This window comes from Budorcas taxicolor, chromosome 15 (assembly GCF_023091745.1).
Source record: "Budorcas taxicolor isolate Tak-1 chromosome 15, Takin1.1, whole genome shotgun sequence".
Lineage (NCBI taxonomy): Eukaryota > Metazoa > Chordata > Mammalia > Artiodactyla > Bovidae > Budorcas > Budorcas taxicolor.
In genome coordinates, this window is record NC_068924.1 from 53,168,051 (window position 1) to 53,194,327 (window position 26,277).

At 45.5% G+C, this 26,277-nt stretch overlaps 1 pseudogene; it reads left to right on the top strand.

The window, feature by feature from the left end:
• Positions 1 to 569: 569 nt before the first annotated feature.
• On the top strand, positions 570 to 21,271 carry LOC128059922 (2-acylglycerol O-acyltransferase 2-like; annotated as a pseudogene).
• The last annotated feature ends 5,006 nt before the right edge of the window (positions 21,272 to 26,277 follow it).

The following is a 26,277-nucleotide window of genomic DNA, read 5'->3' on the forward strand; positions in this document are numbered from 1 at the left end:
AAGAAGAGGGAGGGAACAGTTGTGACTGAGGCTGCTGAAAGTTCAAGACCAGAGCTGAGAACTGACCATTAGATTTAGCAGTTTGGAAATCACTGGTAAAGTTATCAAGGGCAGTTCCATGGAACAGTGGCATCTGAAGTCAAGAGGAGGAAGGACAGAATGGCAGGGGAGGGTGTGGAAATCAGATGGCTCTTCCATGAGTTGTGCTGTCCAGGCAAACTGAGAAAAAGGGCAGGAGATGGAGGAGATGGTGGGGCCTAGAGATATTTATATGGGAGCTTGTACTGATTATTTGTAAAGGGGAACCATGAACGTGGCAGGTGAAAGGAGACAATAACTTAGCCAAGTAATTGAGTAGCTGGGAAGAGGGCAAGATTGCCCTACACTTGCTGCTTCCCTTGCCAAGTATTGGGCAAGATTTGAGCAAAGGTGATCTGGCAGAAAATGTATTGCCTGAAGAGTCCATTGCACTTCTCTATCTCTGTAATAAGTTAATCCAGGCCAGGTGAGTCAAAAGCCCACACAAATGCTTAGCAACTTCTGGCAGCAACAAAACCCAGCAGGTGTCTCAGACCACAGCAGAGCTCAGAGGAGCCTCCAGAGGAAGCATAGGAATCAGCATGGTGGAGTTTGCACCTTTGTTTGTGTCACTGGAACGCAGGCTGCAGACCGTCGCGGTCCTGCAGTTGATCTTCTCTTACTTGGCCCTGCGTAAGGAAAGCTGAGATGGATTTGGGAGGCCATGGACACCTGCTGTTTCAGGTGCACATGGTGCATTGATGGGGAAAGATACAGGTCCTAAGGTGGATGCTGAGCTCAGTGCCTGGGGATCACCTGGGATGAGGGACATCTTGCTCACACGGCCTTGGGGGAGCTTTGCCAACAGGAGGTGTCTGACTGTCCATTACCACCTCAGCTCAGCCTGGGACCTGGGAGTGTCCAGAGGAGGACAGAGATTCAAGTAACCCTGGGCCTGGCACTCGAAGAAGGGCAGCTGAGAAAAGGCATCCAGACCCTCTGAGCCAGGAACAGTAGCTTGTACCTTGGTCCTTATCTCAAGGGCAAAAGGGATCCCCAGGAGGGCTTTAGGCACAGGAGTGACAAAGTACAATCTGTGGGAGACAAGGTGTAATTTAAGGATCTTCTTGGTTGGGGTGTTGCAGGAGACAGATGACAGGGAGCAGCTGTTAGCAGATTAGATTTGGGTATGCATGTGGGAACACTGTAAAGCCTCTCTACTGACCCTGGGTTGTGGTGAAACAAACTGCAGGCTTTATTGCAGGGGCCAAGGAAGAAGTTCAGGGAACTAAGGCTCAAAATGCCTCCAACCCCTTTGATTACCAGGGATTGGTATCTGCAGATTGGGTGAGGTAGAGATGCTGGAGGTATGATCAACTCCTAGACAATCGCCTGATTACTTGGTGGTGAGGTAACGTGGAGCCACCATCATCAACCTTCTGGTTTCCCCTTGTCTGAGGTCTATTGGCTGGTAAGCAACTTCCTCCACCTGCTGAGGCTCAGTATCTACAAAACCTCTCAAAGATGAGTCTCAATATTATCTTCAGCTCTCAGGAACAAACTAAAAGTCTTTGAATTTGTGGAATTGTTAAACTCTTACTTCTTTTTCTTGCTTGACTGTTTTCCTTTGTTTCTGCGTTTATGATTTCTCTTAATAATTTTATTTTCAAAATTTGGAGAAAGCTTAGAAAACTGAAGATTTTCAACAAATAAGAGGTAGGCAGAGGACATGAGGAATCTTTCCCAGGAGGGCTGTATAGGTCCTGCTCAATTACAAGGTCACAATCTACAGAGGGGGTCAACATGTAAACTCAGGTGGCAAAACGAGCCCCCTGGTGGTTTCTGTATTTGTACAGCCCGTGAGCGAAGAATGGTTTTTACATTTTAAATGCTTGCATTTTAAATAATGTTGTGCCTATATAATATACTCCAAGTTGCCTCTTGAGCACAAATGTCTGAAATATTTACAGTTCAAAAAGGATTACTTACTTCTGGTCAAGTGAGACTGGCAGTAGGTGGAGAGTAGGGGCTCTTCTCCAATGATATTACGAGATGAGTCTACAGGGCAGAATGCACAGGCTGGCATGTAAGTAAGGATTTCCACGGAGTCAGTAAACACTGCAAATGTAGTGAATAGCTGGTTCACACTGGGCACAGAGAAGGTGATTAGGGAGGGATGAAGAAGTGGCCAGGAAGGTCACTAAAGTCTGGCCCATCACTGAAGACTCAGATCACAGAAAGAAACACTTTCCAATGGGTTACTTGTTTTATCTGTTTCTTTCCTCTTCTCTATAATTCACAAACTCATGCAGAAGGTAAGCTTCTTTCAAATAGTTGGTCTTGTTCTCATCTGCATCTCCATCTCCTAGAAGAGTTGATGTTGATAAATGTTTGTTGAATGAATAAATGTTGGGAGCATGATTTGGACATGATAGTAGAATTGAAACTATTGCTCATCCTACTAGTTTTCTATGTGAATTTATCCAATGTGGATATCTTCTCTGGGTTTCAGTAAAGTGGAATATTACATTTTTTCCTTCTTGGTGCTATGAGGGGCAAGAAGGGGTTTCCTTTCTTCAGGGACTGAAAAATACACCCAAGTTAGGATTTAGCCTGCTGACAGGATTTAAAGGGTGAGCCCAGAGTGAGGGAGATGTTTAAATGTGGGTACTTCTATCTGATCAAGTGGAAATGCCAGTATTTTTAAATTCTTTATTTCTGACTAAAAAACAAATACATGCTATTTTAACATATCCAAACAAAATGTGTGTTCTGAAAGTGAAAGACTTCCACCAAATCCTACCCTACAAGTAACTGCTGGTAACAACTTGGTTTTATTCTCTCAACCTGGATGGAAGTTTCTGTTTCGTGGGTACAGAAGTTCAGTTTAGGAAGATGAAAAGAGTTTTGAGATACAGGCTGGTATAATTACACAGTAGTGTGAATTAACTTAATGCTGCCAAATTGTCTCTCAAAAATCATTTTGAGTATATGCCAAGAAGTGGGATTGCTGGGTCCTATGGTTGCTTTAGTTTAATTTTAGAAGGAATTTCCATACTGTTCTCCATAAGACCTCTCTCATGAGCACATAGTTTGAAAAGATACAAACACCCGTGTTCATAACAGCACATTTACAATAGCTAGGACATCAAAGCCACCTATCTATCCATTAGAGTAATGGATATAGAAGATAAGGTATTATGATAATGGAATATTACTCAGTCTTAAAAAAGGAACAAATTAATGCCATTTTCAGTAACATGTATGGACCTGGAGATCGTCAAACTGAGTGAAGATAGTCAAAGAAAGACAAATATCACAGGATATCACTTATATGCACAATCAGAAAAAGGTATACTAATCTACTTATTTACAAAACAGAAGTAGAGAAAAAAACCTATAGATACCAGGGGCTAAGGGAGAAGGATAAATTGAGAGATTTGGATTGGCAAATAACACTACTGTATATACAATAGATGACAATAAGAACCTGCTGTATAGCACAGGGATCTCTACTCAGTGCTCTGTACTGGTCTATATAGGAAAAGAATTTAAAAAGAAAAAAAAAACAGAGTGGATATATGTAAGTGTATAACAGATTTACCTCTCTATACACCTGAAACTAATACAACATTGTAAATGAATTATAATCTAATAAAACTTTAAAACAATAATAAAATACCAAAGAGTCATTTCAGTAACGAGTATTTTGTTAAAGATATTTTACCACCATAAAAATTGAAATGACAAAACAAAGTGCTCCAAACACAACACTGAATTCAACACCACGAGGGCAGGACTTCCTGTCTGTTGTTCATGGCTGTTCCACCAGCACCTGGCATGTGGTAGGTGCTCTGTAGAAACAGGCTTTGTGAACCCTAATCTATTTTGGCTTATGCATTTTACTATTCAGACAGGGGTTCCCCAGTAGCTCAGCTACTGAGTACTGAGTACTGTAGGCAGGAGATAGCCTCTCAGGAATCTCTGAGGAAGTGTTCTAGAAGGTAAAATGGGAGGAGTCAGGACTTATGGGTTTTTGAGGCGGAAAGAAACAAAACATGTAGTTACACATCAAAAGAATCTGCCTGTAATGCAGGAGCCATAGGAGATGTGGGTTTGATCCCTGGTTTGGGAAGATCCCCTGGAGGAGGGCATGGCAACTCACTCTGGTATTCTTGCCTGGAGAATCCCATGGACAGAGGAGCCTGGCTGGCTATAGCCCACATGGTTACAAAGAGTCAGACACAACTGAAGCAACTTAACACCCACACATACACTATTCAGGCTGGGTGAAAAGTCCCCTTCTCCAGGAAGTAGGCTATGAATGACAGGCTCGGTTTACCCTACCTTCAAATAGACTACAGGTGGAGGATGAACTTCTTTAAGAGTATAAGAACAGGGTGTTGAATGAAGGGAATGGAATGGAGAGGACACAGTATTCTTTAACAGTAAGGCTCCATTGGTATGAGATTATAGACAGACCCACAGACCACCTGACCAAGAGTCAAAGCACAGATTAGTCTGTGAAAGGGACTCAGAATTATAAGTCTGGGAGGAATTGCTCACTGGGGCTGTCTCTAGCCCTGTTGCAGTCCTGATGAACAGACCAGGCCTGAGTTGCCCTCTTCCTCCCTCCTTCCTTCAGCAGGACAGGGCCTGGCAGCAAAGGAAAGAGCTCAGCAAAACTAAAGAACCTGGGAGTTGTATCAACTGAGCAGCTTAGTGTAGCTGGAACATGAGGTGTATGTGGTGAGACTGGAACAAGAGAGGGTTTGGGCCACCAGTGGGGAGCTCGAGCTCAGGCTGAGCTGCTTGAGCTGAGCCTCAAAGTTATAAGAAGTCATGGGGGGACTTTAACTAAAGGGGGAATGTGGTGGGATTTATCTATGTTGAGGTGAGGGTAGACAAGAAGTGGGCTGGGTAGAAAGACTGTCTTTTCTCTGGGGTTCTAAAGAATGGATACCGGAAAGAGTCCATCCTGTCACATCTCCATTAGGTGTTTCTTGAACACCTGGTGAATACAGACAAGGCAGGTGGGTGGGGAAGACACAAGTGAGTAAGCAATCTGGTGCAGTGGGAAAATGCAAGTTTGAAATTAGGCCAACTGGTTTCAAATCCAGGCTCTCAATGTGACACTGGTGGTGCTGACTGCATTTGCTCCTTCTTGAAGCCTTGGGAAGCTGATCTCTTCCTTCAGGGGTGAGGGCTGGACTGGACAGTGCTGCTAGTGCTGGGTAGATGAGGATGGCTTATTCTGCTTCCCTTCCCAGACATTATCTGCTATGTAGTTTTCACTGGCCTCCTGTTCACAAGATTCTGGATGATCAGTATCCTGTATGTGATCTGGTGGTACCTGGATTGAGACACACCATGGCAAGGGGGCAGGCAGAGTGCTTTCATAAAATGCTGGGCTGTATGGTAGTGCATGAAGGACTGTTTCCCCATCTCAGTGAGTATGGGGCTGGCTAGGGAGTGGTCAGGACCATAGTCCCCATGAGTCCATGGAGAAGTGTGACCCTGTGTGCAGTGAGCAGAATATTGGGCTGGGAAGCAGGAGGCAGGTTTCCACCACTCTGTGGTCAGTGGAAGAGTCAGCTTCTGTCTGGCTGCAGTTCTCCAACTTCAGTGAGGTGAGGCCACTATGAGGACTTGATGAAAAAAACAGAATTTGAGGAACCCAGTAGGCCATGAAGTGCAGCATATGTATCTTCCAGGTGTAAATCTTTAATTTACAGATTTTACAGTGGGGTGAAGGAATCTGCAATGAAAACAAAAATTTCTGAGAGCATCTAGCTGACACTTCATCAGATGATGATACTGATACCCTAAGAGGAAAGAAAGTGTGATCAAGGACATAGAGCAGGGCCTTTTATTGATTTTAAAGTGTGTGCATTCGCTCTGAGGTTAGAATCAGAACAGAGAGCTCTCAGGATGTATCCTGCCCCAACTTTGATATGCTGTGTGTCCTTAGACAGAACTTTACTCATTCTGAATCTCAGTTTCCCCAGGGATCTGCTAAACAGTCCAATTCCTCCTCTTCTACCTATCTCTTAACCTCTGATCACTGACTCATGGTACCTTATGCCCATTTTGTAAACTTGACCCTGGACCCAAGGATAAGTCCTTAGGGATGCAGGCCCCTGAATTTGAATGAACTGACCTTTGTCCATTGCTGAATCCCAGACAGGCTAAACCCTTGGATGTAAGCAGCTGTGATGGTAAATTTTCTAGTGGGGACAGGAAGAGGAAGGTAATGTGGACACAGAGAGGAGCCAGGCAGGGACAGGTGGCCCTCTCTGGACACAGGAGAGAAGAATGTATAGTGACACCTCTAGGAGTGGACATCACAGGTTCTAATACAGGGTCTGCAACATAGCAGCTGTGTGACCTTGGGTGAGTTACACATGCTCTCTGAGCTTCAGTTTCTTCATGTGTAAAGTGGAAATGCTGCCACGTACATCATTGCATTGTGTGGATTCCATGAGACATCAGGTCATTCTGGGGACTTCTAAGGACAGCATCTGGCTCTCCTTTCATACCTGGAGGGGCTGTCGATTGCACACCTGGCATAAAAATCATTCTGAGCATGTCTGTGCTTCTGAGAGGATTTCTCAAATAAGGCACTGTTAAAATTGTGGGAAACTGGGCCTGATTTGCAGAAATTTCACCTGCACAGAGTTCAGAATTGTGGGTTTCCTTGGGGGCTCAACTGGTAAAGAATCTCCCTGCAATGTGGGAGACCTGGGTTTGATCCCTGGGTTAGGAAGATCCCCTGGAGAAGGGTACCACTACCCGCTACAGTGTTCTGGCCTGGACAGTTCCATGCTCTGTGTGGTCCATGAGGTTGCAAAGAGTCCATAGGACTGAGCGACTTTCATTTTCACTTTCACTGCAGTCCTGTGGCATCAACACCTGCAGAGGGTGGGCGGTACCCCTGTGTGGCCAGCAGAGAATGATGATATGCACTTTGACTCCCCTGTCCTGGACTGAGGTCTGCAGGGGACACTGTGGCACGCAGATTCTGGACTCTTGTCACCTCCCAGGAGAACTTCCAAGACATCCACAAACCTTTACAGAGCCTTTACAGGCCTTGCAGTGTTCTTAGGATGGCAGTGAATAGGGGGCCAGGGAGTCTCTGCTGTCTACTGAAAACAAGCGCATAACCTAAAAGCTGTCAGGGGTTTTGTTCTGACACACTGCTAAGTACTGTAGGCTGGAAATAGCCTCTCAGGAATCTCTGAGAAGGTGTTCTAGAAGGTAAAATGGGAGGAGTCAGGACTTACAGGTTTTTGAGGGGGAAAAAACCAAAAACATGTAGTCAAACATCAAAAGATTATTGCCAGTCAAAAAGCACACGTCTCCAATTAATGATTTTTCTACATATGGGGAGATAAAAAGCTGGGCTCATTGCAATTATTCCTTTGATGTGCATCCTCACTCTCTGTAACCAGTTACCTATTTCCTCCATCTTGAGTTCCTTTCAAGGCCCATTGTCAGCAGCAGCTACAGTGGCTGCTGGCTTGAAGGCAGGCAAGCAACATTCCTTGTCCTAACAACTCTACTGGGCCTACTCCACATCACAAGCATTTGCACTGTGACTCTATGAGCTACTACCTAGTGGTAGAGTTTCTAGCAAAAGTAGGAGACTTACTTCTGAGCACTGGAGTTTTCTAAATGCACCCTATGGGCTTCCTAAGAGCTAATGGTGGAAAATCAGGTTATCCCCAAGTACAATTGCTTCCCCCTCATGCTGAAGATCAGTGTAAGATATCATTATCCTGGAGCAGCAGTGTCTACACAGACCAAGGCCTGAGCAGGTGTGCAGTGCTGTGGGCAGGCTATGACCTGGCATCAGGAAGTCCTACAGACTTGGCATGACAGCTCCCTGGCCCTTCTCCACCCACACCTGCGGGCATCACTAGAGACTTCATGCCTCTCCTCCCAGCCCCTACCTACCTTCAGCACCCTGGGGTCTCTTACACTAAGCCACAGTGACTCAGGGGTCCTGCCCTCAATCAGGGACAGAACTCCAGCTGCCACAGTCCTTGAAGAGATGCTCACTCCCTCCTGCAATGGCTCCTTCATTCTGGATGGGCTCTGCCTGGGACAGGGTTTCATGTAGGACAGGGGCTTGGGTCCCTGTCACCCTCCCAGGAGTCTCACCTCTGCCTTGGGCAGGGGGCCTTCCTTTCCTGGAGGGCTGTATCAGCTTCATCCACTCATGGGTCTGTTCTCCCCCTCTGTTCTACAGCCTCCCAGAGCATCACCTTTGCTTCAGGCCTGCAACGGGGACTAGGCTCCTCAGACATGCTGTATCTAATCTCAGGACACTCATATGGGGGGTTTATAGCACTTGGGCTCAGGGGACATAGAAGAGGTCTGTACAGAAAACCAGCAGGTGGACCAGAGGCAGAACAAGGTGCAGCTCCGATTCACCAGGTTGCTGTTCCTTCAGCTGCTCTAGACTGCCGACCTGGATCCCTCCTGGAACTACCTCACTGGCTTCCACTCTCATGGGGTCCTTGCCACTGGAACTTTTACCAACCTGTGCACGGAGGGCATGGGCTTCTGCTCAGCTTTCCCAGGCATCTGCTCGCATCTGCTGATGCTGCACTGGGGTTTCTGGGCCCCTGTTTTCAGGAATTACATCATGTCAGGGAGTGAGTCCTGCCACTCTTTCTGTCCCAGGATGATGAGGGCTGAAGGCATGAGAAAGGGTTTTAAGGAAGGCGGTCAATTGTTCTGTACTTCTTTCAAGTGAATGTGTAGTAGACAAGGAGATGAGACCCAAAGAAGCATTTCCCATAGGTCTGTGCTCAGTGATGAGCTTGGTGGGAGAATTGGGAAAAGGAAGTTCCCTGCCAACACGGAACTCCCCGCTGGAAAGTGGGGTAGAGCCCAGGCAACATACTCCTGAACTGTGCTTGCCCCCTTCACACTGCACGTTACCACCTTCCTCTATCAGGGAAGCCCCAGGGCTGGGCTTATCAGACAAGGAGAGTGCTGTTCACATCCTGAGCAGGAAAGGAGGCAGCAACCTGCTGTCCATTGTCGTTGGGGGCATCCAGGAGTCACTGAATGCCACACCTGGAGCCTACAAGCTGGTGCTGCAGAACCGCAAGGGCTTCATCAGGCTCACCCTGATGCACGGGTACTGGGGAAAGGGCTCGGAGTTCAACTGGAGATTGGCAAGGATTGTAGTTTAGAAGGAAGTCTGCAGAGGCAAATGCAGATCCTATTTTGGCAGGCAGTGTCTTCATTCATTAACAATGAAGATTTTATATTGGTGATAGATGCACTGTCTCAGGCCCAAATACCCAGAGAAAATTCTAGAAGGAAGATTTTGTGACTAAAGGAATTAAGTCTCAAAGGTCATATTGCTGAAAGCTTGCATTACATCTGAGACCCAGAGGATCTTGGTGAATGGAGTTTGGGGCATCAGTTCCGTTCAGTTCAGTTCAGTTCAGTCTCTCAGTCGTGTCCAACTCTTTGCGACCCCAAGAATCGCAGCACGCCAGGCCTCCCTGTCCATCACCATCTCCTGGAGTTCACTCAGACTCATGTCCATCGAGTCAGTGATGCCATCCAGCCATCTCATCCTCTGTCGTCCTCCTGCCCCCAATCCCTCCCAGCATCAGAGTCTTTTCCAATGAGTCAACTCTTCACATGAGGTGGCCAAAGTACTGGAGTTTCAGCTTCAGTATCATTCCCTCCAAAGCAATCCCAGGGCTGATCTCCTTCAGAATGGACTGGTTGGATCTCCTTGCAGTCCAAGGGACTCTCAAGAGTCTTCTCCAACACTACAGTTCAAAAGCATCAATTCTTTGGTGCTCAGCTTTCTTCACAGTCCAACTCTCACATCCATACATGACCACTGGAAAAACCATAGCCTTGACTAGATGGACCTTTGTTGGTATAGTAGAGAGCTATTCTCCTATCTTTAAATATCTGTAAAAAATAGAAGCAAGCCAGGGCAGAAGAGATTTTCCTAGAAACTCTGCAGTTGTTTCATATCTCGGAGGACTTTCGCCAGTATTGTGGTCTCCCTCTCATGATCCTGTAAACTGAAAGGGTTAATTTTGAATTTATGCTGAATCTACTTTTTTAACTTGCTGCTTCTTACTATTACTGTAGTAATATACATAATGATCTGCTTAAGGGAGATAACGAGAGTTGAAGGAGTCTTTGGGCCTAGAAAGGAAAACAACAGTTACAAAGGCCCTTGCTGAGTTATCTAACTTCAGAGAAAACAAAACCGAACTTTAGGTCCCACCCTGACCTGATGCTCCAGGCCAGTTGTATCTATCTGGGACTTATCACCCTGTGTCCAGAAACCTTCCACACCATACATTTGCCAGATACTTATCACCCCCTGCCCAGAAGACTTATCACCCCCTGCCCAACTACAAATGCCATCTCAACTAAAGAATACCCAAAACATCCTGCCTGACTAACGTTTCCCTTATGGCTTCCACAAATCTCCCTTTAAATATGAAGCCTCCCTGATCCCTCTTGGCCTCAGCCTGGTCATTAGGCTGACTGTCTCCCCTCCTTGCCTGAATAAAGGTAACCCACTTCCGTTGAGGTGTCTCTCCTTTTCTGCCTCGGGGGAAACTATACCTGATATTCTTGGTGCCGAACCCAGGAGAGGGCGAAGCACTCGTCTCACACACACCCTCTCTCTCTCTCTCTCCCTCTCATTGTTTTCCCTCTTCCAGGAGTCTGGGAGCATGAACACCCCAGAAAGTTCACTTTCTGCTGGGGCTTGTAAGTTCCCCTTGGGGACACTAGTGCCTTTGTGAGCAGTACAAGCCTTGTGCTAAGGCTTTATTGGTTCTTCGAGTACCCCCAGGCCTCAGCTCTACCCCCTTCCTCTTTCTCTCTCTGATGGCCTCTGGAATAGGGAACTCTTGCCATTCGACCACTCTACATGCAACACTCCTCTCAAGCAGGCCCCTAGATTGAGGTAGGATCTGGACGGTGTTCTAGAGGCACCCTAGAACTCAGTCCTCTCTGGGTCCCAGGGACCCCCAGCCTAGGGCCACTCTGTAGGCAACGGTGGGGAACGCTCCATCTAACACAGAGCTCTCTTCTCATAACTCCTACTGTGACTGCGAATAGGAGCCTCTGCTTGCCTTTAATAGGCTCCAATAGGAGCCTCTGCTTGCCTTTCAATTATGGGGTCTGGCCAATCTGTCCCAAAAGATTCCCCTCTGGCCTGTGTTCTCAAAAATTTCAAATCACTATTACTCACTGAACTCAAAGCTAACCACTTAAAACCACTCTGTATACAGATCTGGCCTCAATACCAATTTGAGAATCAAGACCGCTGGCCTGAAGTCGGCACATTTGACTTTAACATTCTTCAAAATCTCACCAACTTCCTTAAACGAAATGGCAAGTGGTCTGAGCCCCATATGCTCAAGGCTTTTGGGCCCTTTGGAGCAGGCCTTGCATAGGGAAGGCCTGCTCCACCCACAAGGTCCTTCTATGCACCTTGCCTCCCAAGCAAAAAGGCTCTTCTTCCTCAACTAACAGCTGACCTCGACCTTCCACACCCCGGGAATTTGACCCCGTAGATGAGCCCCCTCCCTACCCACCACCCCGCCAACCCTATCCTTCCCCCTCATCCAACACACCTACTGACCCCAAAACTTCTCCTGACTCCCCCTCGACCCTGCTACCCCATCTTCCCAACTCCCCCTTCCCCCTCCCTCCACCACTGCCACACAGGTCACGTACCCAACACGTGTTTCCTCTGAGAGAGGTGGCAGGACCAGAGGACCCCACCCGAGTCCATGTGCCATTTTCATTGTCAGACATGAGCCAGAGAGAAGAAAAGTTGGGATCATTTTCTGAAAATCCTACCAGATACAGAAAAGAATTCCTGAGACTCTCCCAGGCCTATAACTTCACATAGAGTGACGTCTATTATATCCTAAATGCCACTCTCACCCCAGATGAAAAAGACTGTATCTGGTAAGTAGCGAAAGCTCATGCTGATCATTTACATAACCAAGATCAGGATAGCCCAGTTGCTGATGGGGTAGTGCCTCAGTTAGATCCCCACTGGACTTACCAGCCCAGTGACCCAGGTGTTAGGAGACTCAATCATATGATTACCTGCATTCTAGAACAGAAAAATACTCATATCCATGTCAATTATGATAAAGTCAGGGAAATCACCCAAGGGGCAGACGAAAATCCAGCCTTATTCTTGGTACGCCTCACAGAGGCAGTCCAGAAGTATACCAACCTAGATATCACCACCCCTGCTGGGTTACTCTACCTTCATGTTTAATTCATCAGCCAGTCCACCCCTGACATCAGGCGCAAGCTTCGACAACTAGATAAGGGCCCTGGGACTCCCCAAAGAGACCTTCTAGAAGTAGCTTTCAAGGTGTTCAATAATATAGAGGAGGAGGCTAAGAGAGAAAAAAGACCTTGAGAGAAAAGCTAAATATGCCTTTTTTGGTGGCAGCAATTAAGGGAAGAGATCAGCCCAGCCTAAGTCATCCCAGACCGGGACTTAAGACCCGCCCTGGACCCTGCTTCTGATGCAACCAGTCAGGACACTGAGCAAAGGCATGCCCTAACCTGAAGCCTCCACAAAAGCATGCCCCACTTGTGGTCAATGGGGACACTGGAAGATGCACTGTCTCCAGGGATGCCCTGGGACCCCTGGGGAGGTCCCTACCTTCCAGACCTGGAGAGTGGAATGTCCACAGGGACACCCTGGCACCCCTGGAGAGATCCCCACTTCTCCCCAGAACCCCAGTCCAACCCTAGGAGAGTTGTTCCAATGATGGGACCCGGGTTCCAGCCCCCCGGCCTATGTCCCAAACCCGAGCTCGGAACTTAGGGTAGATGGGGTTCAGTTCAGTTCAGTTCAGTCGCTCAGTCGTGTCCGACTCTTGGCGACCCCACGAATCGCAGCACGCCAGGCCTCCCTGTCCATCACCATCTCCCGGAGTTCACTCAGACTTACGTCCATCGAGTCCGTGATGCCATCCAGCCATCTCATCCTGGGTCGTCCCCTACTCCTCCTGTCCCCAATCTCTTCCAGCATCATGGAAACAGTGTCAGACTTTATATTTTGGGGCTCCAAAATCACTGCAGATGGTGACTGCAGCCATGAAATTAACAGATGCTTACTCCTCGGAAGAAAAGTTATGAACAACCTAGATAGTATATTCAAGAGCAGAGACATTACTTTGCTGACTAAGGTCCACCTAGTCAAGGCTATGGTTTTTCCTGTGGTCATGCATGGATGTGAGAGTTGGAGTGTTTAGAAGGCTGAGCGCCAAAGAATTGATGCTTTTGAGCTGTGGTGTTGGAGACGACTCTTGAGAGTCCCTTGGACTGCAAGGAGATCCAACCAGTCCATTCTGAAGGAGATCAGCCCTGGGATTTCTTTGGAAGGAATGATGCTAAAGCTGAAACTCCAGTACTTTGGCCACCTCATGAGAAGAGTTGACTCATTGGAAAAGACTCTGATGCTGGGAGAGATTGGGGGCAGGAGGAGAAGAGGACGACCAAGGATGAGATGGCTGGACGGCATCATAGACTCGATGGACGTGAGTCTGAGTGAACTCCGGTAGATGGGGTAGTGGCCAGAAAAAGACCTCCTTTACAGTAAAAACTGGAGCCACTTTCTCTCTCTTAACTTCCTACTCTGGCCCAACTCAAGACTCAGAACTCACAATCAAGGGGGTCTCTGGAGTTCCCTTAAGGCCAAAAATCAGCCCTCCATTACTCTTGTTAATTTGGAAAATCAACCCTCATACACTCATTCCTCACAATGTCTCAGTGCCCGATAGCACTCCCAGGGAGAGATTTGTTATCCAAATTGGGGGTCTTTATTACCCTACTCCACCTCAATACAGTCTCTATATTCTGCATGCAGATGGCACCTGGACCATCCCTATCCCTCACCCCTGATCTTCCCTTGGATCTGCCCGCCTTAGACCCCCAAATCTGGGACACTGACCACCCATCCATAGCCAAACATCATCCCCCAGTCCACATTACCCTAAAAGACCCCTCGACTATAATTACCCAACAATGGTACTCTCTCACCCAAGGGGCCCACAAGGGACTTAAGCCTATCATAGACCATCTTCTTCAATCCTCTATCTTAATTCCTACCCATTCACCACACAACACCCCTATGCTGGCAGTAAGGAAGGGACCAAACTCTTGGACACTGGTCCAAGATCTGTGAAAAGTCAATGAGGCCATCATGCCGACATTCCCAGTAGTCCCTAATCCTTACAACCTACTGTCTGCAACCCACTTCATGGTATTAGATCTCAAAGACACCTTTTTCATCATCCCCCTCCACCCCCTCTCCCAATCCCTTTTCGCCTTCACCTGGCAAGACCCTGAGACTTATGTTTCCCAGCAACTAACATGGACAGTTCTATCCCAGGCATTCAGAGACAGCACCCACTTTTTGGGATAGGCTTTACAAAAGGACCTACAGACACTTGACCGAGCCCCGAGTCATCTCCTCCAATACGTAGATGACCTCCTCCTCCCAAGCTGAAAACTCTGCCTCCAACATACTGCCAAACTCCTTGGGGCCCTGGAATCCTGGGGTTAGCAAGTGTCCCAATCCAAGGCCCAAGTAGTACAGACAAATGTCACCTACCTGGGCTCTCCATATCCCACCAACAAAGAACTATTCCACCAGATAGAATCCAGACCTTAATTAACTGTCCACTTCCAAAAACAAAAAGGGAACTCCTGTCTATCCTCAGCCTCCTAAACTTTTTCCATATCTGGATTCCTAACTTCCCCCTCATTGCAAAGCCACTCTATGAGGCAACTAAGGGATGTCTGGATGAGCCCCTCTTTAAGCCCTCCTTGCTGGCCAATCCTATTTACCAGCTCACACAGAGCCTCCTCTGACTGCCAACTCTCCACCTGCCAGATCATACCAGACCATTCTTTCTCTTTGCCCATTCCAACCAAGGACAGGCCCTGGGACTTCTATATCAGCAGGCCGGAGACACCTGGGCTCCCATAGCCTATCTATCAAAACAGCTGGACATGGTGACCAAGGAGTGGCCTCCCTGTATACATGCCATGGCTATCACAGCCCTTGTACCCGAAGCAAATAAACTCTCTAGGCATGCCCCTTTAACAGTCTGTTCTCCACACACCTTCCGAGACTTACTACCACATCAGGCTTTCCTCTCCCTTCCCCCTTCCAGGGTACAGGTCCTACATGCTTTTCTCCTTGTCCTTCAGCTCTCATTTTCCCCCTGCTCTCCCCTTAACCCCACCAACTTATCACCCACATCCTCTACAACAGACCCTCTCCTACATAGCTGCAGCCTGACAGTAGATCTTACCCCAAACCCCTTCCAACATTTAACAGATCAGCCCATCCTAGACCCATACACCCCACACTGGTTCGTTGATGGCAGCTCTGAAAAATCCCCACCCTTCGCAGCAGGATATGCCATCATCCAGGGGGACCTTGTCACAATCATGGGACCCAGACAATTGAAGCTTCACCTCTGCCACCTCACACCACCTCCCAACAGGCAGAACTGATAGCTCTCACCAGAGCTTTGACTCTGGCTAAAAATCTAAGGGATAACATCCACACAGACTCCAAATATGCCTGTAACATACTTCACTCAAACATCCTAATATGGAGAGAAAGAGGTTTCCTAACCCAAAAGGGATCCCCCATTCAGACCTGATCCACAAACTTCTAGAGACAGCACTCTTACCAAACAAAGCTGCCATCCTCCACTATAGGGGACATCAAAAGGGAAGTCTCATATCAGCCTACAACAATGCTGCAGACCAGAAGGCAAAGGAGATGGCACTGTGCCATCCTTCCCTCCAGTCCCCTGTCATCTTAGCCCTGACTCCATCCAACCCTCCCACCACCAGAGAAATCCTCTCTTATCTACACTCATTCTTTCATCCCTCAGCCAAGACACTCCAACAGTTCCTCCATAACCACTTCCCCATATCCACTGCTGACCAACAATATTTAGATAACCTTACCCGCCCCTGTCAAACATGTCAACGTACTATTCCCAATTCCAATCTTAAACCGACATCCTTTCCAATATATCAAATGCAAGGCAGCCTACCAACACAGGATTGGCAGATAGACTTTACTCATATGCCCCTGGTTCAAAGAGTCAGATTCCTCCTGGTCCTTGTGGACACCTTTTCGGGATGGGTAAAAAGAAGCATTTCTCACTACAAACAAAAGAGCCCAGACTGTGGCCCAAATCCTCCTCACAGAAATTATCCCCAGGTTTGGCCTGCCTTCATCCCTACAGCCTGATAATGGCCCGAAATTTATGTCCAAGGTCACCCAACAATCTGTCCAATTCTTACAGATACCCTAGAAATTTCACATTCCATATCGTCCCCAGTCCTCAGGAAAGGTAGAAAGGATGAATAGAATAATCAAAGAAACTCTTACCAAACTAACCCCTGAGGTACATCTGGATTGGACTAAACTTCTGCTGATTGTTCTCTTCAGAGTATGGGCTTTGCCCAGAAAGCCCCTGGGGCTGAGCCCCTTTGAGGTGATGTATAGAAGGCCCATGCTCCCTCGTGGACTCTCACAGAACCTCCTCCCATAACAAGCTTCCTACACTTCTCTCTCCTGGTGGAACTCTGCAATGCCCCCTGGAAATACGTCGACCACAACTTGCCCGCCCCTGACCCCAAAGCCTCTTTGCCCCCTTTACAAACTGGGGACATGGTCTATCTGTCTGATAACCCCTAGGGTGACCTAACCCCAAAGTGGCAGGGACCATTCAAAATCATCCTCCTTACTCCAACTGCAGCTAAACTCGAGAAGGTCATCTCCTGGGTACACCTCTCTCGCCTAAAATGGGTCACCTCCGATCCTGCACTGCCCTCCTTAACTGACCCCTATCAAAGGTCCCTCACAGGACCTACCTCCTGAAAAATCACCCAGCAACAACCTCTGTCAACCATCCAAGAAGTCACTGAATGACCTGGACACTCTTCAACCTACAGCTGTTCCTGACTCAACTACTTCAACACCTCTGGACCAGTGCCCTGACAGGAACATCCTTAGAAGATCTGACCATGCTGGTGTCTCAACCGTGGCTCCAGGGGACCTTCTGCAACCTAAGTCCAGACAAAATTGATTTCTTTACTCTCATTCTCTACATCATTCTACATCCTAATGAACAGTGTTCCTCCTCAGATTCAAGCAACCACCAACTTGGAGCATTCTGCTCCTTGCACTGACTGGCCTCTCCCCATCTCTCTAATTATAACTGCACTCTTAATCTTAATCCTTGCTATAGGCCTAGTAACTGTCTCCCCTCAGGACTGGTCACCTATCCTTCATCTCTTCGTCGGTATGGCCTAAGTTGTTAGCTGTGTTCTACTCCTAGGGTGCTATTTCCTCCACACTGCCTAACTAACAGCCCCATGACTCCCTCGTTCCTTATCCTTGCTGCACTCTCCAGCCTTCTGGCTAGTCCCTGCCCCTGCTCAGACATCTATTCCTATGTTCATTCCTCATGTTATAATATGGCTCCAAGACCATGCACTATGAACCTCGTTGGGGGGAAATCCAAATCCTTACTCACTGTTAAAGTACAAAAGAGAGGGAGTTTCGTGAGCACCTGCCATAGGCCAAATAGAAGAAACATGTTTCTATCCCATTACCCTCCAGGGGTTCTCAGATGGGGTGGGGTACTAGATTAAAATCAGGAAAAGAAACAAGAACAAATCATAAAGAACATAATTTCCCGGTTACAGGCAACCCCTGAGCCTTATAAATGCCTAGACCTCCGTTCCCAATTACGGCCTCTCCTAAAACCTCCCTTTGGCAACCAACACCTTACCTGCTTTCTCAATTCTTCTTTCCAATTCTTCCAGTACACACAACACACATCCCAGTGTTGGACATGTGTGTCACTGTCTCCCTCATCACACATAGCAATTGCCTTACCTTCAGCCTGGCTGTCACAGGGCAACTGTACCTCCCCTTCCCAACAAAAAACTACACAACTCATTGGGCCAGTCTCTGACAATGTCCTACTCTCAGCCTCTTCAAACCTAACCTGTATCAACTACTCTAGTCCCAACTACACTGATCTTACAAGTTCCACTCCCTCCTTCTGTTCCACTTGGGTCCACTGGAACAGCACAAATAATTGCACCAACCCGGAAATCTTCATTCTCTGTGGGACCTATGCATATTCATCTCTCCCCCTTGACCACCTCCCCGCCCCGGACCTTGCATCTTGGTCTTCCTGACCCCGGGTCTAACATTTCTAAAAGAAGAAGAGGTAGAACAAATAGTCTACCTATTTGTTAGAACAAATTTGGTAGAACAAATTACCCCCTATGGGGAAATTTTCCCACAGGAAAAGACAAGCTGTCATAGCCCCCCTCCTGATTGGGTCTGGCATAGCAGCAGCCCTAGGCACTGGGATTGGGGGCTTCTTGACCTCAGCCCATTTCTACTTCAAGCTGTCCCAAGAACTTAATGAAGACATGGAGCAGGTAGTGGAGTCCTTTGTTTCAGTCCAAAGACAAATGAACTCATTAGCTTCTGTGTCCCTACAAAATAGGTGAGCCCTGGACCTTTTCACCATGAGAAAAGGAGGGACCTGCCTTTTCTTAGGAGAGGACTGCTGCTATTTTGTTAATGAAATGGGCATAGTCCAGGGCAGAGTCAAAGAACTTAGAGACAGAACTGAACGTCACAGAAAAGAGTTACAAAACCTTTACACTCCCCAAAACCTGTTCCAACAGGCCCTCCCTTGGTGCTCCCTTTTTGGGGACCATTGGTACTTACCATTTTATTCCTCTTATTTGGACCCTGTCTCTTCAATCTCTTTCAAAGTTTTCTCCAAGAACGGATTCAGGCCATCTCTCGAGACCAGGTGAAGATCATTCTTATTCTCGAGAGCCTCACCCCAAGCTCACAAAAAGGAGAGTCCTGGGTCCTAGGATGATCCTCCGTTCCAGACCCGAAACCATCGCCCCTATCCAGCAGGAAGTTGCCAGAGAGATACGGCACCCTTTTCCCCATTTTTTATGATTTCAGGGTCTGGAATGAAGGAGTCTTTGGGCCTAGAAAAGAAAACAACAGTCTCAAAGGCCCTTGCTGAATCATCTAACTTCAGAGAAAACAAAACCGAACTTTAGGTCCCGCCCTGACCTGATGTTCCAGGCCGGTTGTATCTATCTGGGACTTATCACCCTGTGTCCAGAAACCTTCTACCCCATACATCTGCCAGAGACTTATCACCCCCTGCCCAGAAGACTTATCACCCCCTGCCCAACTACAAATGCCATCTCAACTAAATAACCAAAACATCCCACCTGACTAATGTTTCTCTTATGGCTTCCACAAATCTCCCTTTAAATATGAAGCCTCCCTGATCCCTCTTGTGCTCTGCCTGGTCATTAGGCTGACTGTCGCCCCTCCTTGCCTGAGAAAAGGTAACCTACTTCCATTGAGGTCGTCTCTCCTTTTCTGCCTCGGCAGAAACTATACCTTATAAGAGCCATCCACCGTTAAAAGACTGTAAGGGAGTAAAATAACAAATTCCCTTGTGTGAGTTCGCCATTCTAGTGGACATTTGCAAGGATCAAATACTCTTTTTACTTTGTTTCCTCCCCTATCCCCCAATCTCTGATCCATAAAAGAACTTGGCAACCAGGCGATGACAAGATGGTCATTTTGAGGCACGAATCTGCCATTTTCTTGGTCAGTCATTCAGAATAAAGTCCCTTCTTCATTGCAACACTTAGTTGCCAGAGTCCAGCTCCAGCAGCCAGGGAATCAGCCTGAAGGGATGGGCGGTGTCAGCAAGTGACAATGCAGCCTCTCACTTAGTTTTCTTGGACTGCGTGTTTATTTCAAGCTTTAGGTTCTCTTTTATACTTTGACAAAAGCATTAGGTCAGAGGTTTGACATTTTCAGTTTCCCCTCACCCAAATGTATTGTCTCCATAAATCACTGTTGTCCTTCAAGCAGAGTTTCTGCTTCAGCGGTTCTCTCAGAATTGTGCTTACTTTAACTTGTGATTACACTGTAACTCATGCTTATATCTGGACTACATACCACAAACCTCAGTTTATTTCTTATCTTTCTAAATCCTGTTTACCCCTAGTATCCTGATCTCACTATCTCCTAAAAAGGCTTCTAATATTAATATCTCTAAAATTCCTAATCTCTATAAACTATAGTAAAATATGCTAACATTATAACATTTGTTAAATCTTTAGCTTCTAACGATATTTAATTATTCCTAAGCCCTAAATTCAGCAAACTCCTTTGCCATAAACATTTCCCTCACAAATATGTTTCAGATAACAATCCTTACTATGGCCTCAAGCTGCAGCCTATGTGCTCATCCTGGATAACTCTTTTGTAAAGATCCTTGAACAAATGTCAATGATTAACTTTATGGATTATTCTCTGAGCACAATTGCAGAAGGCTTTGTGCCTTCTTATGCTCCTTTTAAGAACAATAAGCACCTTAACATTCTTTTCAGTCAACTCAGCCGAGGAAAGGAAAAAACAAGGCAGAATCACAAGGGCTAACTCCTCCATCCCAGGTCCGTGCCTGTGGGACAAAGAGGGGGAGTTGGGGCTGTGCCTCCATTTTGTCAGTAATGCCTAATGCGGCTCCCAACACTTAGTCTCGGATGCATTGGCCTGTCTTGTGGAGAGCAGAGTGAGCCTGGAGTCATTAATAATCCCAATGCTTGTCGTTGCCCAGAGAAGAGCCATGACCTGCTTGAAGTTATAAAATAAGACCAGGGAAGGACTGGGAGACACCCAAGGCCTCCTACTTTTGGCCCAGGGCCCTGTCCTCTGCTCCAGTTACTGCTCACTAGGTCCCTTCAGGAGGCTAGCAGACCAGCTTATGCCTTCTTGCGTCTCTACACACCCTCTCTCCTGTTTCCCTCTAGGGGAGATCTGGTGCCGATCTTCTCCTTTGGGGAGAATGACATATATGACCAGTTTGAGAACTCTCTTAGTTCCTGGTTGCGGTGGTTCCAGGACCGACTTCACAAGAGCACTAGAGGCTCTATTCTGCTCTTCTATGGCCATGGAGTTTTCCAGCACAGCTTTGGTCTTATGCCCTACCACCAGCCCATCACCACTGTGGCTGAGCCTAGACCTGGTCAGGGAGGAGGAAGGGTTACAGAGCAAGAGGCCTGGGCTTTTGCTGTAAGGGGAAATGGACATAGACCAGTAGACCTTTGAATTTGTGGAACACACATTCTAGAGTGTGAAACAAACACACAGGCAAGTCTAGAATGAGAAGAGTAATAGGGCCTTATTGCCAAATTCAGACTTAAATTGAAGAAAGTAGGGAAAACCACTAGACCATTCAGGTATGACCTAAATCAAATCCCTTATGATTATATGTGGAAGTGAGAAATAGATTTAAGGGCCTAGATATGTTAGATAGAGTGCCTGATGAACTATGGAATGAGGTATGTAACATTGTACAGGAGACAGGGATCAAGACCATCCCCATGGAAAAGAAATGTAAAAAAGCCAAATGGCTGTCTGGGGAGGCCTTACAAATAGCTGTGAAAAGAAGAAAGGCAAAAAGCAAAGCAGAAAAGGAAAGGTATAAGCATCTGAATGCAGAGTTCCAAAGAATAGCAAGAAGAGATAAGAAAGCCTTCTTCAGTGATCATTGCAAAGAAATAGAGGAAAACAACAGAATGGGAAAGACTAGAGATCTCTTTAAGAAAATTAGAGGTATCAAGGGAACATTTCATGCAAAGATGGGCTCGATAAAGGACAGAAATGGTCTGAACCTAACAGAAGCAGAAGATATTAAGAAGAGGTGGCAAGAATACACAGAAGAACTGTACAAAAAAGATCTTCACGACCCAGATAACCATGATGATGTGATCACTAATCTAGAGCCAGACATCTTGAAAAGTGAAGTCAGGTGGGCCTTAGAAAGCATCACTACAAACAAAGCTAGTGGAGATGATGGAATTCCAATTGAGCTGTTTCAAATCCTGAAGATGATGCTGTGAAAGTGCTGCACTCAATATGCCAGCAAATTTGGAAAACTCAGCAGTGGCCACAGGACTAGAAAAGGTCAGTTTTCATTCCAATCCCAAAGAAAGGCAATGCCAAAAAATGCTTAAACTACCCCACAATTGCACTCATCTGACATGCTAGTAAAGTAATGCTCAAAATTCTCCAAGCCAGGCTTCAGCAATACGTGAACCATGAACTCCCTGATGTTCAAGCTGGTTTTAGAAAAGAGAGAGGAACCAGAGGTCAAATGGCCAACATTTGCTGGATCATTGAAAAAGCAAGAGAGTTCCAGAAAAACATCTGTTTCTGCTTTATTGACTATGCCAAAGCTTTTGACTGTGTGGATCACAATAAACTGTGGAAAATTCTGAAAGAGATGGGAATACCAGACCACCTAACCTGCCTCTTGAGAAATCTGTATGCAGGTCAGGAAGCAACAGTTAGAACTGGACATGGAACAACAGACTGGTTCCAAATAGGAAAAGGAGTACGTCAAGGCTGTATATTGTCACCCTGCTTATCTAACTTCTATGCAGAGTACATCATGAGAAACGCTGGACTGGAAGAAACACAAGCTGGAATCAAGATTGCCGGGAGAAATATCAATCACCTCAGATATGCAGATGACACCACCCTTACGGCAGAAAGTGAAGAGGAACTCAAAAGCCTCTTGATGAAAGTGAAAGAGGAGAGTGAAAAAGTTGGCTTAAAGCTCAACATTCAGAAAACGAAGATCATGGCATCTGGTCCCATCACTTCATGGGAAATAGATGGGGAAACAGTGGAAACAGTGTCAGACTTCATTTTTTTTGGCTCCAAAATCACTGCAGATGGTGACTGCCGCCATGAAATTAAAAGACACTTACTCCTTGGAAGAAAAGTTATGACCAACCTAGATAGCATATTCAAAAGCAGAGACATTACTTTGCGAACTAAGGTCCGTCTAGTCAAGGCTATGGTTTTTCCTGTGGTCATGTATGGATGTGAGAGTTGGAGTGTGAAGAAGGCTGAGCACCGAAGAACTGATGCCTTTGAACTGTGGTGTTGGAGAAGACTCTTGAGAGTCCCTTGGACTGCAAGGAGATCCAACCAGTCCATTCTGAAGGAGATCAACCCTGGGATTTCTTTGGAAGGAATTATGCTAAGGCTGAAACTCCAGTACTTTGGCCACCTCATGAGAAGAGTTGACTCATTGGAAAAGACTCTGATGCTGGGAGTGATCGGGGGCGGGAGAAGAAGGGGACGACAGAGGTTGAGATGGCTGGATGGCATCATGGACTCGATGGACATGAGTCTGAGTGAACTTCGGGAGATGGTGATAAACAGGGAGGCCTGGCGTGCTACGATTCATGGGGTCGCAAAGAGTTGAACACGACTGAGTGAGTGAACTGAACTCACCTGAACTGAAATCTAGAAACAGAGATAACAGAGCAGAAGAAATGTTTAGGCATGATCTGAACATTTTCCAAAATAATTAAACATATAAAACCATATATCCAGGAACATACAGATTCTCCATGGGATTTTTTTTTAAAACCTACATACATTATAGTAAAGCTGCCCAAAGCCAAGGGAATCTGCGAGGCAGTCAGATCAAAAGGTACATTTAATACAGAGAAACAAAGATAAGAACTATACCTTTGAAGAGCTGAAAGGAAAAGTAATTGTCAACCAAAATGTATCTACTCTGTGAAAATCTGTTTCAAAATATAAGGCAAAAATTAGATATTTTCAAGCAAACAAAAGCCAAGAGAGTTAATTCCTAATGGGCTTGTGCTAGAAAAAGTTTTAAGGAAATTTCTTCAAGCAGAAGGATTATGATACCAAATAAAAACCTGGGTTTACACCAAGCAACGAATATAACTCCAGAAATGATAAAAACAAACAAACAACAAAAAAACCCCAACAAAAACACTTTTAGAGCTTTCCAAGTACACAATCATATCAACTGCAAGGGATTGATTGTCTCCTTTTCTTCCTCATCTGGGATCTCTTACTGATTTCTCTTTTCTTAATGCTTTCCCTAATGTGTCCAGTACATGTTGAATAGCAGAGGGCTTCTTCGGTTTACTGTTGATCTTAGTGAAAATGCCCCAAGAATTTCCCCATTAAAGTAGATTTTTAGCTTTAGGAATGAAGTATATAATTTTATCATATGAAGAAGCCATTCATCAATTTCACTCTACAGTAATTTTGGTCAAGAGCTTTTTAGCATCTATGGAAATAATCATGATTTTCATCTTAAATCTATTTATCTGATGTACTATGGTGATGGTTTCCCTAAACCAATCTTTTCATAGTATTTGATAGTGTGAAGTTTGTTTTTTAATATTTTCTAACAGAACATTTTAATATTATTAATATATTTTGTCTTAATACTCAGCAATTCAATAATTGCTTAATTGCTTCTCTTTTTTTGTGCTTCTTTCTGAAAAATTGAGTTTAAATATCAACGTGCTACTTGCTATAGGAGGAAGAAATTGGAAGTTTTTCTTCATTTTATAAACTTTCAAACAACTCATGGAGCAGTGGGGCTATTTAGTCTTAACAAATTTGGTGAAATTATTACGTGAAACCATCTTGGCCTGGTGCTATTTTGTGGGGAAATTCTTCTGTTTCTTCTATGCAAATTGTTCTGTTTTACTTATCTAACCTTAACTGGATCTGTTTGGTAAAGTGAATTTCCCTTTAACCTATTAATCTCATCTAAGTATGAAAATTTATTTAAATGGAAGCTTGCCAAGTAGTTTTTTGGAATTTTAAAATTTCTCTGTTTCAGTTATATCTCCATTATCTTTCTTATTTTGTATAATGTGATTTGTCCCTTTATTTTTTTTAAATAATTTTTAAATTTATTTCTGGCTGCACTGTGTCCTCATTGCTATGTGCGGGCTTTAAGTGCACAGGCTTCTCCTTGTGGTGACTTCTTTTGTTGTGGAGCACAGGCTGTAAGGCTCACATGTGGGCTCCGTAGTTGTGGTACACTGGCTTAGTTGCCCTTTGGCACATGGAATCTTCCTGGACCAAGAATTGAACCCCTATCCCCTGCATTGGTGTGCATACTCCTAACCACTGAACCACCTGGGATGTCCTTTTTATTCTTGATTATATTACTTTTTTAAAATGTTTAGAAACCAAAATTTAATTCATTAATTAGATTTATTCTTTTTTAAAAATCTCTGTCTCATTAATATCTGATTTTTAATCTTTAATATTTTCCTCCTTGTGTTTTCTTTTGGGCTTCTTTGTTACACTTTTGCTAGATTTTAAGCCCTGAAAAATTTAACTCATCTATTCTCTCTCTTTTATTCACATACACATTTCCTCAAAATGATCTCTGAATTCAACATTCTATGAATGTAACATTCCAAGAATTACCAGAATTTTAAAAGTGAAAGTGAAGTCGCTCAGTTGTGTTGACTCTTTGTGACCCATGGACTGTAGCCCACGAAGCTCCTCCATCCATGGGATTCTCCAGGCAAGAATACTGGAGTGGGTTGCCATTTCCTTCTCCAGGGGATCTTCCCAACCCAGGGATCAAACCCAGGTCTCCCACATTGCAGGCAGATGCTTTAACCTCTGCACCACCAGGGAAGCCCTTAAATACAAGAATACAATCTCTCAGAAAACCTCCTATAGAGACACAGAACTTCAGACCCTAAAACACACTTGGAAAAATAAATTGCTAATTAAACCTTGGAAATGTTTTTTTCCTTTTTAAATATTTATTTATCTATTTGGCGGCACCGAGTCCTAGTTGTAGACTCATGGGATCGTCAAACTTCTTTGTGGCATGAGAGCTTTAGTTGTCTCAAGTGAACTCCTAGTTGTGGCATGTAGGATCTAGTTCCCTGACCAGGAATGGAACCCAGGCCACCTGCTTTGGAAGCCAAGAGCCTTAGTCACTAGATCCCAGGGAAGCCTCATATCTTGGACATGTCTAAGATAGAAAAACCAGGAAGCTTGCCCTCCCAGATATTAGAACTAAATAATTAAGGGGGTGTGGCATTGGCATAGATACATAAATTGACCAATGAAAGAGAATAAAAGCCCTGACATAGTCCAGGTATTGTTGAATTCTTTTATACATCAAAGGTGGCACATTATATCATTGGGGATGGGAGAGGTATTTAACAAATAGGACTGCTCAGAAAGGTCCCCAGTGTTAAAGGATAAGTGAAAACTAACTCATACTATATAATTAT